Source organism: Gopherus flavomarginatus, chromosome 8, assembly GCF_025201925.1.
Source record: "Gopherus flavomarginatus isolate rGopFla2 chromosome 8, rGopFla2.mat.asm, whole genome shotgun sequence".
Lineage (NCBI taxonomy): Eukaryota > Metazoa > Chordata > Testudines > Testudinidae > Gopherus > Gopherus flavomarginatus.
In genome coordinates this window covers 21,129,161-21,147,393 of record NC_066624.1, presented here as the reverse complement: position 1 = coordinate 21,147,393, position 18,233 = coordinate 21,129,161, and positions in this window count along the sequence as shown.

Here is an 18,233-nt window from a genome sequence, read left to right as displayed (position 1 = left end):
TGGTGGAGATACAAGGCCAAGGTAATGAAGCAATGTATATAATAGTGCCCACACTAGCATTTCCTCTTTCCACGGCTTTGTGTGACAGCTAAACATTTGCCAACAGAATAACCCAGAGTAGAACAAGTCTGACCAGCGTGGGGGGGAGGAAATCCTTGTAGAAGCCACAATTATAAGTAAGAAAGATAATGTTACCAGTTAAGAGCTGTGTGCAAATGCTCTAGCAACACCACCACTGTGTTTATGGATTGGGTTGAAGAATTAAGGTAGTGCAAGTGGCCTATGTCCAAAAGCCATTCCTGTCATTTTAAGAACACCACTTAGTAAACGTGTCCCATCTCACTACATGTGGGGTAGTGCTCTTTTTCTTTGTTGGCATTAACGACTTATGGTAATGCCTCCCAAGGGCTAGCATCATTGTGTTGGGTGGGGTCAGAGAGTGTGTCTGAGGCCATGTCTACATCTAAAGTTTTGCAGCGCTGGTTGTTACAGCTGTATTAGTACAGCTGTATAGGGCCAGCGCTGCAGAGTGGCCACACTTACAGCAACCAGCGCTGCAAGTGGTGTTAGATGTGGCCACACTGCAGCGCTGTTGGGCGGCTTCAAGGGGGGTTCCGGGAACGCGAGAGCAAACCGGGAAAGGAGACCCGCTTCGCCGCGGTTTGCTCTCTCGTTCCCGGAGCCACCCAGCAAACCGCAGGGAAGGAGACCTGCTTGCTCGGGGCTCCGGGAACGAGAGAGCAAACCGGGAAAGGAGACCCGCTTCGCCGCGGTTTGCTCTCTAGTTCCCGGAGCCACCCAGCAAACCGCAGGGAAGGAGACCTGCTTGCTCGGGGCTCCGGGAACGAGAGAGCAAACCGGGAAAGGAGACCCGCTTCGCCGCGGTTTGCTCTCTCGTTCCCGGAGCCACCCAGCAAACCGCAGGGAAGGAGATCTGCTTGCTCTGGGCTCCGGGAACGAGAGAGCAAACCGGGAAAGGAGACCCGCTTCGCCGCGGTTTGCTCTCGCGTTCCCGGAGCCACCCAGCAAACCGCAGGGAAGGAGACCTGCTTGCTCGGGGCTCCGGGAACGAGAGAGCAAACCGGGAAAGGAGACCCGCTTCGCCGCGGTTTGCTCTCGCGTTCCCGGAGCCACCCAGCAAACCGCAGGGAAGGAGACCTGCTTGCTCTGGGCTCCGGGAACGAGAGAGCAAACCGGGAAAGGAGACCAGCTTGATTACCAGAGGCTTCCTCCTTCCACGGAGGTCAAGAAAAGCGCTGGTAAGTGTCTACATTGGATTACCAGCGCTGGATCACCAGCGCTGGATCCTCTACACCCGAGACAAAACGGGAGTACGGCCAGCGCTGCAAACAGGGAGTTGCAGCGCTGGTGGTGCCCTGCAGATGTGTACACCTTCAAAGTTGCAGCGCTGTAACTCCCTCACCAGCGCTGCAACTTTCTGATGTAGACAAGCCCTCAATTACCTCCTGCCACAAACCAGATTATAGGGGTGATTAAACATAGTAGAAGCTGTAGTGGACTGTTATAGCAACAGCAGAATATTACATTTGTATGATGCCTGAAGTTAATCTTTGAAAAGAAATATAGTAACATGGTAATTATTCTGCTGAGTCCTGTGTTTTAATTGGCTGCAGGTGAGAGCTGGTACACAGTTTAGCACTAACAGAAATCTTCATCAGAGAGCTCAGACTGGTCATTTTTTAATCTTGCACCCATGAAAACCCACCAGTTTGGGATGAGTTTTTTTTTATAGCCATAGATCAAAAGAAGTTGCAGGAGGAGGGAGAGGTAAATGTAGCTTCAAAGGGAATCTCATAGATAAGACAATCAAAACTAGCCTTTACCTAGGACTCTGTTGTGCAGGTTCTGGGGGGAAAACAAGATGCCCTAATTGGTTAACTTTGTTTTCAATTTCTCTGAATGGAAACACTGTGAATGCACTGTCATTTCATTTAAAAAGCATAGTCCTCATTCTGGCTATGAGGAGGCTGCAGAGAAAGAAAAGTTAGCCACAAGCTGGGCGCTTGTATATTTTACTCCCCATTTTTTGCACACAGTTAATGCCTCTGGGGGAGACAACAACAAGGTTTTTTCTTGGTGTGGTATGTGCACACACATTTTTGTGGATGCAACTTCTATCTCTTCCTGAAAATTTAGCCCCCTGCATACATCTATAGACAGTGATGAGCTACTGAAATCTTAACAACTTGTTCCCTATAAAAAGTTCTGATTTAAGGGATGTGCCACAGTATGTATTTTTTGTACCAATAGGATTACCATACATCCATATTTTCCCAGATGTATGGTTTTAAAAATTCATCCTGGATGGTGATTTAAGAACCAAAAAGCCTGACATGTCTGGGAAAATACAGATGTATGTTAACCCTACCTTTAAGTTCTTTTTTTAAAAAGATGGGCCTGAACTAGAAATGAGCTCTGTTTCACATGTGTGGGTCCTAGCTGCTCCCTACCCCCCACATTGAAGCACAGAGCCGGCTCCAGGCCACAGCGCGCCAAGCGCGTGCTTTGGGCAGCATGCCACAGGAGCCGCTCTGCCGCAGGTGTGGCTGCGGATGGTCCGCTGGTCCCGCGCCTCCGGTGGACCTCCCGCAGACACGCCTGTGGCAGCTCCACCAGAGCCGTGGGACCATTGGACCCTCCACAGAAACGCCTGCGGCAGGTTCACCGGAACCATGGGACTGGTGAGCGGCAGAGCGCCCCCCCCTTCCCCCCGCGGCGTGCGGCCGTGCTTGGGGTGGTGAAACTGCTAGAGCTGGCCCTGTTGAAGCAGATGTGCAGGGTTACTACCCTGGGAACTGCAGGGCACTAGTGGACGTGGGGCTGGCTGCAGACGGGTGTGGGGCAGGGCTGGCTGGAGGCAGAGCAGGGGGTGCAGGGCTGGCTGGCTGGCTTTGCGGAGGGCCGCGGGGTGGGGGGAGGTCAGCGGTTGGGTGGAGACAGGGTAAGTGGGGGCAGGAGATGCAGGGCTGGCTGCAGGCAGGGCAGAGGGTGCAGCAGGGGTTGGCTGGAGACGGGCTGGCTGCGGGCAGGGTGGCAGGCCCTCAGGTAAGGTGACCAGACGTCCCAATTTTATCAGGACTGTCCCTAGGCCCATACTGTCCCCAGGACTGTCATAGGCCCACTGCTCAATGAGGAGGGGGTAACAGTAGCGGGAGACTTGGAAATGGCAGAGATGCTTAATGACTTCTTTATTTCGGTCTTCTCTGAGAAGTCTGAAGGAATGTCTAGTATAGTGAATGCTTACGGGAAGAGGGTAGGTTTAGAAGAGAAAATAAGGAAAGAGCAAGTAAAAAATCACTTAGAAAAGTTAGATGCCTGCAAGTCACCAGGGCCTGATGAAATGCATCCTAGAATACTCAAGGAGTTAATAGAAGAGGTATCTGAGCCTCTAGCTATTATCTTTGGGAAATCATGGGAGACGGGGGAGATTCTAGAAGACTGGAAGGGGGCAAATATAGTGCCCATCTATAAAAAGGGAAATAAAAACAACCCAGGAAACTACAGACCAGTTAGTTTAACTTCTGTGCCAGGGAAGATAATGGAGCAGGTAATCAAAGAAATCATCTGCAAACACTTGGAAGGTGGTAAGGTGATAGGGAATAGCGAGCATGGATTTGTAAAGAACAAATCGTGTCAAACTAATCTGATAACATTCTTTGATAGGATAACGAGCCTTGTGGATAAGGGAGAAACGGTGGATGTGATATATCTAGACTTCAGTAAGGCATTTGATACAGTCTCACATGATATTCTTATAGATAAGCTAGGAAAGTACAATTTAGATGGGGCCACTATAAGGTGGGTGCATAACTGGCTGGATAACCGTACTAAGAGAGTAGTTATTAATGGCTCTCAATCCTGCTGGAAAGGTATAACAAGTGGGGTTCCGCAGGGTTCTGTTTTGGGACCGGTTCTGTTCAATATCTTCATCAACGATTTAGATGTTGGCATAGAAAGTACGCTTATTAAGTTTGCGGACGATACCACACTGGGAGGGATTGCAACTGCTTTGGAGGACAGGGTCAAAATTCAAAATGATCTGGACAAGTTGGAGAAATGGTCTGAGGTAAACAGGATGAAGTTCAATAAAGATAAATGCAAAGTGCTCCACTTAGGAAGCAACAATCAGTTTCACACATACAGAATGGGAAGAGACTGTCTAGGAAGGAGTATGGCAGAAAGCGATCTAGGGGTCATAGTGGACCACAAGCTTAATATGAGTCAACAGTGTGATACTGTTGCAAAAAAAGCAAACCTGATTCTGGGATGCATTAACAGGTGTGTTGTAAACAAGACACGAGAAGTCATTCTTCCGCTTTACTCTGCGCTGGTTAGGCCTCAACGGGAGTATTGTGTCTAGTTCTGGGCACCGCATTTCAAGAAAGATGTGGAGAAATTGGAGAGGGTCCAGAGAAGAGCAACAAGAATGATTAAAGGTCTTGAGAACATGACCTATGAAGGAAAGCTGAAGGAATTGGGTTTGTTTAGTTTGGAAAAGAGAAGACTGAGAGGGGACATGATAGCAGTTTTCAGGTATCTAAAAGGGTGTCATCAGGAGGAGGGAGAAAACTTGTTCACCTTAGCCTCCAGTGATAGAACAAGAAGCAATGGGCTTAAACTGCAGCAAGGGAGATTTAGGTTGGACATTAGGAAAAAGTTCCTAACTGTCAGGGTAGTTAAACACTGGAATAGATTGCCTAGGGAAGTTGTGGAATCTCCATCTCTGGAGATATTTAAGAGTAGGTTAGATAAATGTCTATCAGGGATAGCTTAGACAGTATTTGGTCCTGCCATGAGGGCAGGGGACTGGACTCGATGACCTCTCGAGGTCCCTTCCAGTCCTAGAGTCTATGAGTCTATATTTGCTTGTTTGTCCCAGGTCCCGACCACTATTAGGTCGGGACACTGGACAACAAGCAAAGGCGTTGGAGCCCAGGTCTCCCGCCCTCCCCCGCCCCGACTCCACCCCCTTCTTCCCCCATTGGCTCCCTCCCCAAATCCCCGCCTCTTTCCAAGCCCGCCGTGCCTAGGGGAGAGAGGGTAGCGCGGGGTGAGTCCGGCCTGGCCCCGAGCAGGCAGGACTCGGGCGCGGTACCTGAAGGGAGCAGCCCGCGGGGCCAGGCGGCGGCTGTTCTCCCCACCTGGGAGGCGGGAGCAGCCGCTGCTGCAGCTCCCACTGCCGCGGGGGGAGGAAGCGGCCGCTGCGGCTCTGGCGCCCACGAAGCCCCCGCGTCCGGGCCTGCTGCGGGGACCCAGCAGCGCGCAATCCCGGGGCGGAGGCATCGGCAGCCCAGCCCCGTTCGCTCCCCTGCGGGAGCCGAGTGGGCTGGGGCCGCCCGCGGGATTGCACCAGGTGGGCAGCCGGCCCAGACGCGACTGGCCAGGGGCTGGGCGCAGCGTGCGCGCTGCTGGGTCCCCGCGGCAGGCCCGGACTCGGGGGCTTCGTGGGCGCCAGAGCCGCAGCCGCCGAGCGTGGCCAGCGGCAGCTTCCTCCCCCCGCGGCAGTGGGAGCTGCAGCAGCGGCTGCTCCCGCCTCCCGCCGCCCAGGTGGGGAGAACAGCCGCCGCCTGGCCCCGCGGGCTGCCCCCTACTCTCCCTTCAGGTACCGCGCCCGAGTCCTGCCTGCTCGGGGCCAGGCCGGACTCACGCTCACCCCGGCCCCGCTCCCCTGAGTCTCCCGGCCTCCCTCCAGCGCTTGCGGAGGGAGGAGGAACCGGGGTTGGGGGATTTTTTGCTCTGCCTTCGCCCCGCCCCCCTCCGCTCCCGCTAGTTAAGCTGGGTGATCTGGTCACCGTATCCTCAGGGGAGAGCGGCCCGGGCAGCCGGGGACCCCAGTGCCCAGAGGAGCAGCACAGCGCCCCCGGCGGCCTGAGGAGGAATTACATCACTTCCTGGCCGGAGCTCATCAAAGCTGCAGCGCCCCTCCTTGCAGGGAAGTGAGTTAACAACCAGTTCTAAAACTGCTTCCAGATTTAACAGCCGCTCCACGGGAACTGGTGCGAACCTTCTCCAGCTCACCACTGTCTATAGAGTTGCTTTGGTGACTATTTTTTTAGCATCCCCGTACATCCATTATTTGCTGGGTCCCCTTTTAAGGCTATATACATAGAGCAAGAGCTACCCAGACACTTTGAGGGGATTACACAGCTCACCATTAGGCAACAGTTTGCCCTGTTAATGCCCAGCAGCGAACAGGCATAGGGCACTGACGAAATAAAGACCAGGTGAGAATTCTGTGGAAGTGCAATGACTTCAATCATCAAAGCTAGCAGCTGGAGAGGTGTTAACCGCAGGGCATAGTGCCAATGATGTAGTTTATAATACTTTCAGCTCAGCCCTGAACACAGTCGCTGCACAATGCAGATCATATTAATGTATTTTGTTACTGTTACGGTAATGCACCGCAGCCATGACAGCCAGAGCTAACCCTGTTACTTACCCTTAAGCAGATCTGAGCAGGGCCTTGACGCGGAAAACCTCGAGACGCTCATACGCTAAACAAAAAGGTAGTAGCTAGAGGCCAGTAGTCATTTATTTGCATGTTTATAGAACAAGGTGTGTTGTAAGGATTCCCCAACTCACAGTATAAAGCACTTTGCACAAGCCTGTTTCCATCTGAGGCAGGCAGAGTTATATTACCATTTCCACACTACGGTCTTGGGTTTAACCCTTGCACACTCAGAGCCAGCTTCATCCTTGCCTGAGCTATCTAAGTACTTATTACCATAGTCTCTCAGTACCTCACAATCTTCAGAGTAGATGGGGGAGGTAGGAAATACTATTAGCCCCATGTTAGAGATGGAGCATGGTACCATAGAGCCCTAGGTTCCTAAATCAGATCAGCATTGTAATCCAGAGCAGAGCAATGCCTAGACATCTGTTAAAAACTGGCTTAAGACTCATGGAAGGGCAATGGGACTCAGGCTCCAAGGGTGAGACTCACAAAGGGGCTAAGAGGCAGTTAGGCACCCAGGTAAGCCCAACATTTAGACACAACTGACATTCACAAACTCACAGGTCAGCTGCCACCTAATCCTTTAGGCCAGCGGTTTTCAAACATTTTGAGCTGAGCTCCCCTCCCCCTCATACTTAGAGTTACAACTTTTGGTCGTGCCCCCGCCTCCCCCACTAACTCAGACAGGCTGAGTGGCCTGTTGAGGTAAGTCAGAGTGTGGAGGTGGCAACCCTCTCTGAGCTCCGCTGGGTAGGGCTGGCCAGAGCCACTTGGCTGCCTCACCACTCCCCCACCCCCAAATGTTCCTCTGCTCCACTTGTGGTGGGGGGGTGGGGGGGCACGCCCCTGAGTTTGAAAACCTTTGCTCTAGGCACTGGTTTCCACAGACAAGCCTGTGTAAAGTTGCCTGAAGCCTGATACCAACCTACAACTAAAAGGCTGCTCAGAGCCCTCCCTAATGCCTAAACCCCAGTGGGATTCTCTTACTTCAAATCAGCCAGATTTGGAGTAAGGCCTTAAAGACGAGTCTCCCACTGCCAAGATGTGTGAAGCTGTTCCATGGTGTAGCAATAATTAATTGGTAATGAGAGCAGGACCTTGACCCTGACAGCCCCACTTCCCTGGGGCAAGCCCAGACCACTTGTCTTTTCTCATTCCCTTGGCTAATGAGTATTAAATACAAAATGGAAGAATTTCAACAGGTGAGATTGAGCACTTACCCCCCGACACACACACACTCCCTCATACCCAGTAACCTGACGGTTAAGGCATGCAGTTGAAATAGGTGTAAGCATCTGCTCCAGAGCAGAAGCTTTGAAATCAGGTCTCCCCCAGGCCAGGTAAGTGGTGTAGCTATAAGGCCCGGGGAAGGGGGGCATAGAGGAGAAAGGGCTGGACTTTTTCTCTGTGTAGCTTTGGGGTTGATTTTGTTCCACCGCCCCCCCCAAAAGAAAGGGCTGATCTGAATTAGGAGGATTCCAGGAGCAGGTTCACAGCTGAGAAGCCCAACCAGATACAGGCCCTTTTCTCTACTCTGTCAGTTAGGTGCCAAAGGCCCAGATCAATGGGAATTAAATACTTTTGTGGCTCTGGCCCCCTCCCCCAAGCTCCTCTGCATTTCATGCTTAACTAGCTTAGGCAGCTGAATACTCAGCTTGCAGGCTTCTGAGAATTCTTTTCTTAGAAGCCTCATGTTCGGCATACAATGCTGGGCATCTAACCGATGCCACTTGGCAGCCATGCCTAGCCCAGGGCTCCTCTGTGGTGCACTACTGAGCAGACCACCACCACCACTACCTGGGGATTGGCCTGGATGACCTCCTGAGGGCCCTTCCAACCCTGATATTCCGTTAGAGTTTATGAGTCTAAATACCTTTAAAAAAGAAACAAAAAAAACCAGGCCTAAGTGACTGGCCAAACACCTGTGGCAGAGCAAGAGCCAGAACCTAGGTTTCTGGCTCATACCCTAGCACCTGGCCCAACCTGCCCTTTTGTTAGATGTTGCTGTCACTGAAAAAGGTACTTATCCCTGGGGCTGCATTATGAGCTCAGCTAACATGCATGACCACAATGGTATGTTTGCCATAGACCTGGGCTCAGCTCCAGTTTATGCCACTATTTAGGGGACTGACAGCTTGAGCCCCACTGGCATGGGGTGGGGGCAGGGTACAGCCCCAACCCTGGCTGCAGCCCTGGCTGTAGTTGAAGGGAGGGCAGGAGGGCGGCTCACAGCTATGACCACTGACTGCTGAGTCCAAAGACGTCATGGAGGTCTGATAAAGTTCTGCAAACCCTAAATGTACCTAACTCTTATCCATGAGCCAAACAGCAGCCTCGACTTTGGGGGAAGGCCGGAATTCAACCTTACCTAGTAAGGTGCCAGGTAGGTCAAGCTCGCCAAAAAGCCTAGTGCTGTCTTCCAGCTTATGACTGTGCTGCACATTATTCAGTTAGGCGTGTCGCTGAGTTGCATTTGTTTTGACCAGTCAGGCGCTTATTCTGACCTCCAGGCATATTGGCCAATAGTCATTGTACAGGCACAGGGCAATGACACATTTATTAGCTGTGAACACTTGTACTATTGGACACAAATGACTCACCTTTAGCATATTCCCAACCCAATGCATTTGCCTGGTATGAGGAAGCCAGAACCACAGTGCATGATTTGTTCAGGCATTTCATGGTAGTTGGCACTAGATCAGCCCTTCCTAGTAAACTCATGGTTATTCGTGCTGTTCTTGGAAGGGGAGCAAAGGGTGCAGCTTGAATCACTGACTTTGGGCTATTGCTGAGGTTGGACTAGCGCCAGGTGTTTGACCCATAGACTTTAAGGTCAGAAGAGCTCAGCATGAGTATTTAGTCTGACCGCCGGGACATTACAGGTCACAGAACTGCACTCACCCACTCCTGTAATAGACCCCTAACTTCTGGCTGCATTACTGAAGTCCTCAAATCATAGTTTAAAGACCAAGTTACAGAGAATTCACCATTTACACTAGTTTAAACCAAAAGAGATGCCAGCTCCATGCGGCAGAGGAAGGCGAAAGAGACTCTGCCAATGTGACCTAGGGGAAAATTCCTTCCCGACCACAAATATGCCAGTGGGCAAGACCCACCAGCCAGACACCTGGGAAAAAAATTTCTGTAGTAACACAGAAGCCTCCCCCAGCTACAGTTCCAGGCGCAGATTGGCTACCTGCCATTGTAGGCAGCCTCATCATACCATTTCCTCCATAAACGTCTCAAGCTCAGTCTTGAAACCAGTTATGTTTTTTTGCCCTCCACTGCTCCCCCCCATGGAAGGTTGCTCCACACCTTCACTCCTCTGATTATTAGAAACCTTGATCTAATTTCAAGCCTACACTTGCTCTTGTGGCCATATTAGTGCTTAACTTAAATACCTCCTTACGCTTCATTAAAAACTCAGGCAAAGTGTTGTTTAGATGTTGAGCCATGGCTTGTTTAGCTTTAATCTCCACCCCATCCTCACTGATTAGCAGTCCCACTTCTTATTTAGACTCTTTTACGAGTGGTTTTAATTCCCTTTGCAAGGTCCACCGCTGGTTGGCTTTTGGCAGGTCGCACTTTATCCCTACACATTCTGCCCTCCAGGAGGTAGCTTTCTTCCTTCTCAATGTTAAAGTCAGGCATGGAGCGTACATGAACAGCTTCCAACCATCCCTGTGAAAAGCTAAGAGCAGCCCAGTCTGTCTAGAATGTGGACACAGGCAAAAATATAGGCCATTTTTATACAATACAATGTGTTGGGGCAATGCATTGTGGGGAGTAAGGGGAAAAACAGATTTCCTGGGGATGAGGGTGATTTGAGTGGAGGGTGTGTGCTGGTAAGCTGCATGTCCACAAATGTCTGTGGACTGTGTTTGGCAGCATGTCATCTCGGCCTGTGACCCAACCAGTCCTTGCTTCGACTCTCCTCCCGCCATACCACCATGAATAGAGGCCTGGCTGGCATCACTCCACACCATAGCAAGGTCATTTGCAGGCAAAACGTGCAGAAATTGAAGCCAGACAAGTCCATCCCTGCGCCTGCTAATGCAAAGAACGTGTGATAATCAGGGGTGGCTCTAGACATTTCGCCTCCCCAAGCATGGCGACATGCCACAGGGGACGCTCTGCCGGTCGCTGGTGAAGCTGCGGGACCAGCGGACCCTCCACAGGCACACCTGCGGGAGGTCCACCAGAGCCCTGCCTGCCCCCCACCTGGCAACCGGCAGAGCGCCCCCCCACGGCATGCCGCCCCAAGCACGCGCTTGGCATGCTGGGGCCTGGAGCCGCCCCAGTGATAACAAACCTTTAATGTGTTCAGTGCCACTTAAAACCGCTCTGCAAAATTGCCCTGGTATTTTAGCTTTCAGTGAATCCATATGTAACATTAAATATTTAAAGAAAGAACCCCTTTAGCAGGATACTGTCAGGACCCAGGCTCCACATTTACCCTCTCTTTTCCTCACCATGATGCACACCTCTCTATGGAGGCACACAGCTTCCAAAAAGCCACTTGTGTGGTTAACCCAAAAATACCTTGTGTTGTTAAATGGTCTCCTGAAACTGGAAGTTTATCATTGTCATAAACAGAGAGCTAAGGGTTAATGTCTCTTTCATCTATAAAAGGGTTAACAAACAGTAACCTGAAACACCTGACCAGAGGACCAATCAGGAAACAAGACTTTTTCAAATCTGGGTGGAGGGAAGTTTTGGGTGTCGGTTGGTTGTTCTTTGTCTTGTGTCTGTGCCCTCTCGGCTTTGAGAGTGATTTTTCTATTTCCAGGCTTTCTAATCTTCTGTTTGCAAGTTGTAAGTACAAGGATAGTAAGACAATAGGTTTATATTGTTTTCTTTTGTATTTACATGTATGTAGTTGCTGGAATGTTTTAAATTGTATTCTTTTTGAATAAGGCTGTTTATTCACTTTTTTTTTCTTAAGCAATTGACCCTGTATATTGTCACCTTTATACAGAGACTTTTTTAATGTCCTTTTTTCATTCTTTTTATATAAAGATTTCTTTTTAAGACCTGTTGGAGTTTTTCTTTAGTGGGGACTCCAGGGAATTGGTGGGAGGAAGAAGTCGGGGGGAAAATCTCTTTGTGTTAGATTTACTAAGCCTGACTTTGCATACCCTCTGGGTGAGGGGGAGAGATTAGATCTCTCGGTACTTGTGTTTCCAGGACTGGAAACAGGGAATCTCCTAGGGTCATCCAGGGAGGGGAGTCTAGGAGGAAGTAACAAGAAACAAGGGGAGGGGGTTATTTCCCTTTGTTGTAAGATTCAAGGCATCTGAGTCTGGGGGTCCCCCAGGGAAGGTTTTGGGGAGACCACAGTGAGCTAGGCACTGTATAATTCCTAGCTGGTGGCAGCGATACCAGGTCCAAACTGGTAACTAAGCTTGGAGGTTTTCATGCTAACATTCATATTTTGGACGCTAAGGTCCAGATCTGGGAAGAAATGTTATGACAATCATGACCCACCTCGAAGCAAGGCCTTAGAACAGAAAGCAGAAGGCAGTGCACTGCTACTCACTGTACCCATCCCAGTAATCTCAATGTTACCTTGTGCGCCCTGGCCTCCTCCCCCACACTGGTTTACTGTACCCAGGTGTTAGCTCTTTGGAGTAGGGCAGGGGTGCCAACCTGTGGCTCCAGAGCCACATGCTCTTCAGAAGTTAATATGCAGCTCCTTGTATAGGCACCGACTCCAGGGCTGGAGCTACAGGCACCAACTTTCCAATGTGCCAGGAGTGCTCACTGCTCAACCCCTGGCTCTGGCACAGGCCCTGCCCCCCCCCACCCCTTCCCGCCCCCTCCCCTGAGCCTGTCCTGTCCTTACTCTTCCCCAGCCAGAGCCTCCTGCATGTCACAAAACAGCTGATTGGGAGGTATGGGGAGGGAGAGGGGAGATGATGATCAGTGGGACGGCCGGTGGGTGGGAGGGAGGCACTGGGCATGGGGGAGGGAGGGCTGCTGATGTAATATTGTGGCTCTTTGGCAATGTACATTGATAAATTGTGGGTCCTTCTCAGGCTCAGGTTGGCCACCTCTGGGGTAGAGGGTTGCCTTTCTGATGTACTTTTAAAACAACACACCACCACTTTGCACAGGTTAAAAATGACAACACGTGCACTGCAATGAAGGATTAAGCCCCTGGAACTCAAATGAGCAAAGAGGGATATTGAAAAGGCAGCGATAGCAGGATAACAGGGTCTCGGCTACTACCTTCATGGTCAGAGGGAAGCAGGATGTGTTTTGATTTCAAAGATGATGCTGCAAACAGCTGATGGGTTGGTTGGTCATCTAGACTCACAAGAGAAATAGATGCACACTGAGGACAGAGGCTGGCCCCACTCAGTCAGAGAAGAGAAAGTTGAGGCCTTTCCTCAGACTGCTTCAGAGAGCAACCACCATTCTGGCTGGGCTGCCTCTTTTAACAAGAAAATCACAAACCCAGTCATGGAGAGTGCCCCGGGCAATGCAGTGAGAGCTGATCATTCATGAGTCTTTGGAAAGAAGACACGCATCTAACATGGGAGAGGAAGCTTTGAGGAAGGGCCCAGGCTGGGGGCTAGGATAGTATAAAGAACCTGTCTGGGAGGTAGAGGTGACAGGAGAAGTTTGTTGAGGGGGAGGGGGTTCTCAAAACTTTTAGGTTGGAGGGTGTTGAAATTTTGGATCTAGTTAGTTTTAATTTACAGTTGTGTGTTTTGTAGTAAATTAGGCCTCAGGACATTAGCTTTTCGTTCAAAAGCCAGCATCAAGTCTGTCTCATCAGTCACAGCTCTGTTTGCTCCCACATTCGTAAAGTGACACACTCATTTTTGCCTCACTGTCATAAACTCCCCCTCCCCCTGGTACAAGTGGAGGTCTCTGACTTCTCACTCCTGCTCACCATTCAATTAGTCACTAAGCTGAAAATGCTGTTCTAACATGCTTCTTTTACATCACCCGCATGGGAACATCAGATTTGTATGCTGCCAGCTCTCCTAGCCCCTCATCTGATATAAACAAATCCCTTTGTAAAGATTAGCTGGTGCAGGAGTAGCAAAGGTTGCCATGGCAACATATACTATCTTCATTCATTGTTCTGGAGGGAACAGAGGTTTCTTAGTTTAGTGCCTTGGCTTTATCACCACCTTGGCCAGTCACGCAGCTATGGACTGTCTCCTCTCAGCTGTCACAGACATCACGAGCCCTGCACAATCCCACCATTGCTTCCAACCACAGTGGAGTCAGCTGTGCCCAAGAGTCAACTTGCCTCTGGACCTGGCCCATTTCCCCTGCCAGCTCTCAAAAAATTGCAAAGCTTAGAATATCTTCATTACAGTCAGCAGTCTGGCTGCATGTGGTTCTTGTTTAAGGATCGTTCAAAAGATTGAGAGGTGTTATTCTGCTTTCCCCCAAAATCCCTCTATATCTCAGTCAAAGCCTCAAAGAAGCACCTCTCCCCCAACTCTACACTGCTCATCATCCTGCAAAGGAACTGCCATGTCGTTTAAGACCCTTGGTCCATCTAGTCCAGTATCTTGTCGTTTACAGCAGTCATTGCCAAATGCTTCAGAGCCACAATGGACAATATGCACCCTTACCTTGGGATTTGTGCCCTCTATATCCCTGCTCCTGTCCTCTGCTTTTCTTCTCTCTTCTCCCCACCCTCTGTGCTTGGAACAGTTTCTTGTCCTGGAGTTCGAATAGGAACAGCCATTCTGGATTAAACCAGTCGGCCTTCTACTCCAGGACCAGCTGCTTCAGAAGACAGAACAAAAACTTTGCAAAAGGCAGTTATAGAACCCTGAAACACAAGTATTTCCATCCCTTCTAAAACTTTGTTACTCTCAATCTTTACTCTTGTAACTGTAGCTCCCGTCATTCCCCACGTAAATACCCAACCTTTGCTGGAGTCATGTTAAACTCTTGGCCTCAGTAACATATTGGAACAACGTGGGCTAAGTGTGGTTTACGTCAAAAAGTATTTCCATGTGGCCAAAATGGAGCACTAGAGTGTGGTTCAGGAGACTCAGTCACTATTCCCAGCGCTTCCGTTGGCCTATTGGGTGAGATTGGGCAAGTCACTTCACTGACCCATGCCTCAGTTTCCCCAGCTGAAAAATGCAGATGATTCTGACCTCCTTAGTAAAATGCTATATAAGAGTTAAGGATGACGAGCAGTTTTAAATGTTCTGAATTTCAATTGCATTGGCTGTTCTCTAGCTCTTGGGTTATGAGTGTGGAAACTGCTGTTTACCCTAGCGGCATTCTGCACTATTGGGCACTCCTTTACTCATCTCCCTCCTTATTCATCTCCTCCTTAAGGGAAACAGTCCTACTCTTCTCAGTCTCTCTCTTCCCAGGGAAGCTGCTGTATGCCTCCCTTTATTTTCATCATTTGTCTCTAGTACCCTTCTCTGGGCACTCTATTTTTAGAAAGGTGGGGTGATCACAACTAAACACAACATGTGCGTTGGGAGGTACAGTCAACTCATAATATATTTTCAGTAGTATTTGCTATTCCATTCTTAGTGTTTTGTTTACTTCTTCCACTGGAATTGCAAATTGAGCAGAGATCATCATGGAGCTGTCAGCCATACAAACCTAATCTTTTGAGAGGGGTTACAGTTTATTTAGAACCCAACCACCTCTACACAAAAAGGTCACATTATTCCAATGGACATTCATTCCCTTACATTTGTCAACACAATTTCAAATACCATCGTGTTGCCATTCATCCAGTTTTGTTAGGTGCCAATTTTATTGTAAGTAGCAGGAAAACAGAGTCACAACCATGTTCCTAAAATACTCAGATGTCCCATTGCCACTAAGAGGGTCTTGGCCTACATCCTTGCTTGGGGTCAGGAGATAGAAACGTGTACACATTCAGTTGCTTGAGTTTCAACAGGACTTTGACACAACTGGGTTAGATGCCTTTGAGAATGCCACTCAGTCTCAGAGGAGATGTTTTGGTTCTTAGGCAGATCAAATACAAATTTTTTCGTGTAAATACTTCAGTGCATCTTGCTCTCTATCCAGAGCCCTGCAGCTGAGATGGTGCTGGTTTGGTTTTGTCAGAGTCCAGATTTTGTTGCTTTAAGGAGAGAATGAGAAACAGAAGGCTTCCCTAAGCAGACAATAAAATCCTTTTTTCTTTTCAACATTTATATAGTATGCTACTGAAGCCAAAATATTTGGGTGCAGATTGCCAAACACCACAAAGACCATGCATCTACTCATTAAACTAATTGAAAGCAGGATGTTTGTGCTGGAAATGCTTGCTTGTTTGTTTAAAGGTTTCACACTATAGCCTCTTTGCTCCTTCAGTTCATATTTGACAATCCAGAATCATTTTTAAAATTCAGGTATTTATCAAGTGCTTATGCTGCTAGGGCACATTAGAAGGATACAAGTTTGGCTATTTGAGATATCAAACTGCTGCCCTGAAAAACGGTTTCTGAAAACTTGTCCTAAGGCAGTAAAACAAAAATCTTCATGTCAAAATTGGTGGGTTTTCAACATAAGTAATAAATTATAGTGACATCTTTTACAGTTGCACAAGACATCCCCCTAATGGTTGACATTTGCAATAACACTTGTTATATGATTAACAATTACTTCAATCCCACTATAAAATTGCTTCACACACTACAGCGTTGCCAACTCTTAAAATCTTACCAGGAATCTCATTGCATTTGATGTTTTTCTTAAACCCCAGTTCCTGGATGCATGTGCTTAAGTGAGCTATTCAAACCTTTTAAAATAATCAAAGCTAAGTTCCTAGTCCTCCTGGCTATTCAGAAAAGTTTGAAACTATAACCCAAACTGCACCTAAAACAAAAACAAAACAAAAATGCCCCAATGTTATGATTTTTAAGCAAGTCTCGTGGTTTTTCCACGGCATGACTCATGATTTATTGCATCCCAAATGTGTCAATATTGCATATATTTAATGCAACAATGTTTTTAATGTTGGAATGTCAATAATTTAAAATGCTTCCTCCAGTTTAAGCTTTGTAGGAGTTTGAAGTATTTTCATTCCAGAATTTCATGTACAGAAGGTAACAGTTTTGCTTCTAAATTAGATTCCTGTAAGTTAGATGGAAGAGAGCTGCTCGGATAACTTATCTAACCCCCTATGTATGATCAAGCATACCATCGCGCAGTGCCTTCTCCTGGAGGTGGTAAATATTGGATTCTTCCTCAAGATAAATTGGAAAGCAGAGTGGTAGAGGCTGCTGTAATTAAAAGCCAGGCCTGTCCTCTTTCAAGGAGTGTTCTGCTATATTGAGTGTCCACCTAGCCCATGGCAAGTCCACCCTGAGTTTACATTCATTACAGCAGAGGTTCCTACCTGTGGTCCAGAGTCCTTGCAACTAGTTGAGTGAGAGCTTGCTAGTGACAAGGTATCTGTTTCCAAACGATAAATGGCATTAAAAGCCAAATGTATATTAAATACTTTCCTCCTATGACTCTTCTATGTGCTTGTGGACTTGTCAAAGGTATTTTACAGGATTTGCAAGGGGAGACAGGCAGAGCAAAATAGCATTCATATTTTTCCCTGTGCCTATCCCCATCCCACAAGGAAATCTTGTTCTGCTCCTAATGCATAAGTGCAAAAGTCATTTTGCTATTAGACTCAGACTCATAGACTCATAGGTCAGAAGGGACCAATATGATCATCTAGTCTGACCTCCTGCACAAGGCAGGCCACAGAACCCCACCCATCCACTTTTATAACAACCTCTAACCCAGGACTGAGTTATTGAAATCCTCAAAATTGGTTTGAAGACCTCAAGCTGCAGAGAATCCACCAGCAAGCGACCCATGCCCCATGCTGCAGGGGAGAGATTTTGTTCTCATACATCTGCACTGTGAGCCTGAGGCGTTAGGCCACAGACTGCATAGAGTCCACTGCTCCCTGAAGTAGAGGGCATGATGGAATGTCTTTCACAGTCCCTCATGGGAAGTTGAAATCCCCTCCAGAAGATGAGCACTTCAACAAAGCCCTGTATCAGTGAAGTTACAGGAAAACATTGCACATTCATTTTGGAGTAAATTAACAGCCCTGCTGCAGGGGCTAACAGCCTCAAGAAGCTCAATCATCTTTCCCAGTTCACACAAGTGTTCTCCGCTTAAAGCACCAACCAAACCTATGAGCAGCTTTCTTCCTTGTGTTCTATATCCATGTGAAAGCACATCACATGGGCACAACAGCACCTTCTCAGCATTCACAATCTCTGCCACAAGATTGCAGCTCTCCCATCTCCCCTGGTCCGTTGACAATAAGATAACCAACATACATACCTGGGAGGCACATTTTCATGCCACTTTTGCAAAGATGCTGAAATTCATGAGCGAGAGACACACTGAAGTGTGGCTCCAGCCACAAGAGATGAGTAGCAATTGCACCCTTTCTGATCTGATCATATCTGGTACAGAGGAGCAGGGACAGTCGTCTCTAGATATTTATGTTGATTCCTTCACAGCAGTAACCGGGGACCTAGACTGCCAGGTATGCAGGACCATGTGGAAGCAAGCCTGAAGGAGAGTGTAGAAGGACAATGCAAAGTGGAAGGTCATGGGCCTGAACAGAGACAGGGAGGAGCTAAATTATATAAGGGTTTGAAGGCCAGAAAAGAGAGCTCAAAATTTGATGCAATGAAGGGACTGGAAAATAAGTTAGGTGGGTAAGGTTTTTTGAGGGGGGGGTTGAGACAGAAGGGAATTCCTAAGGAATAGATCAGGATTGCTCAAACGG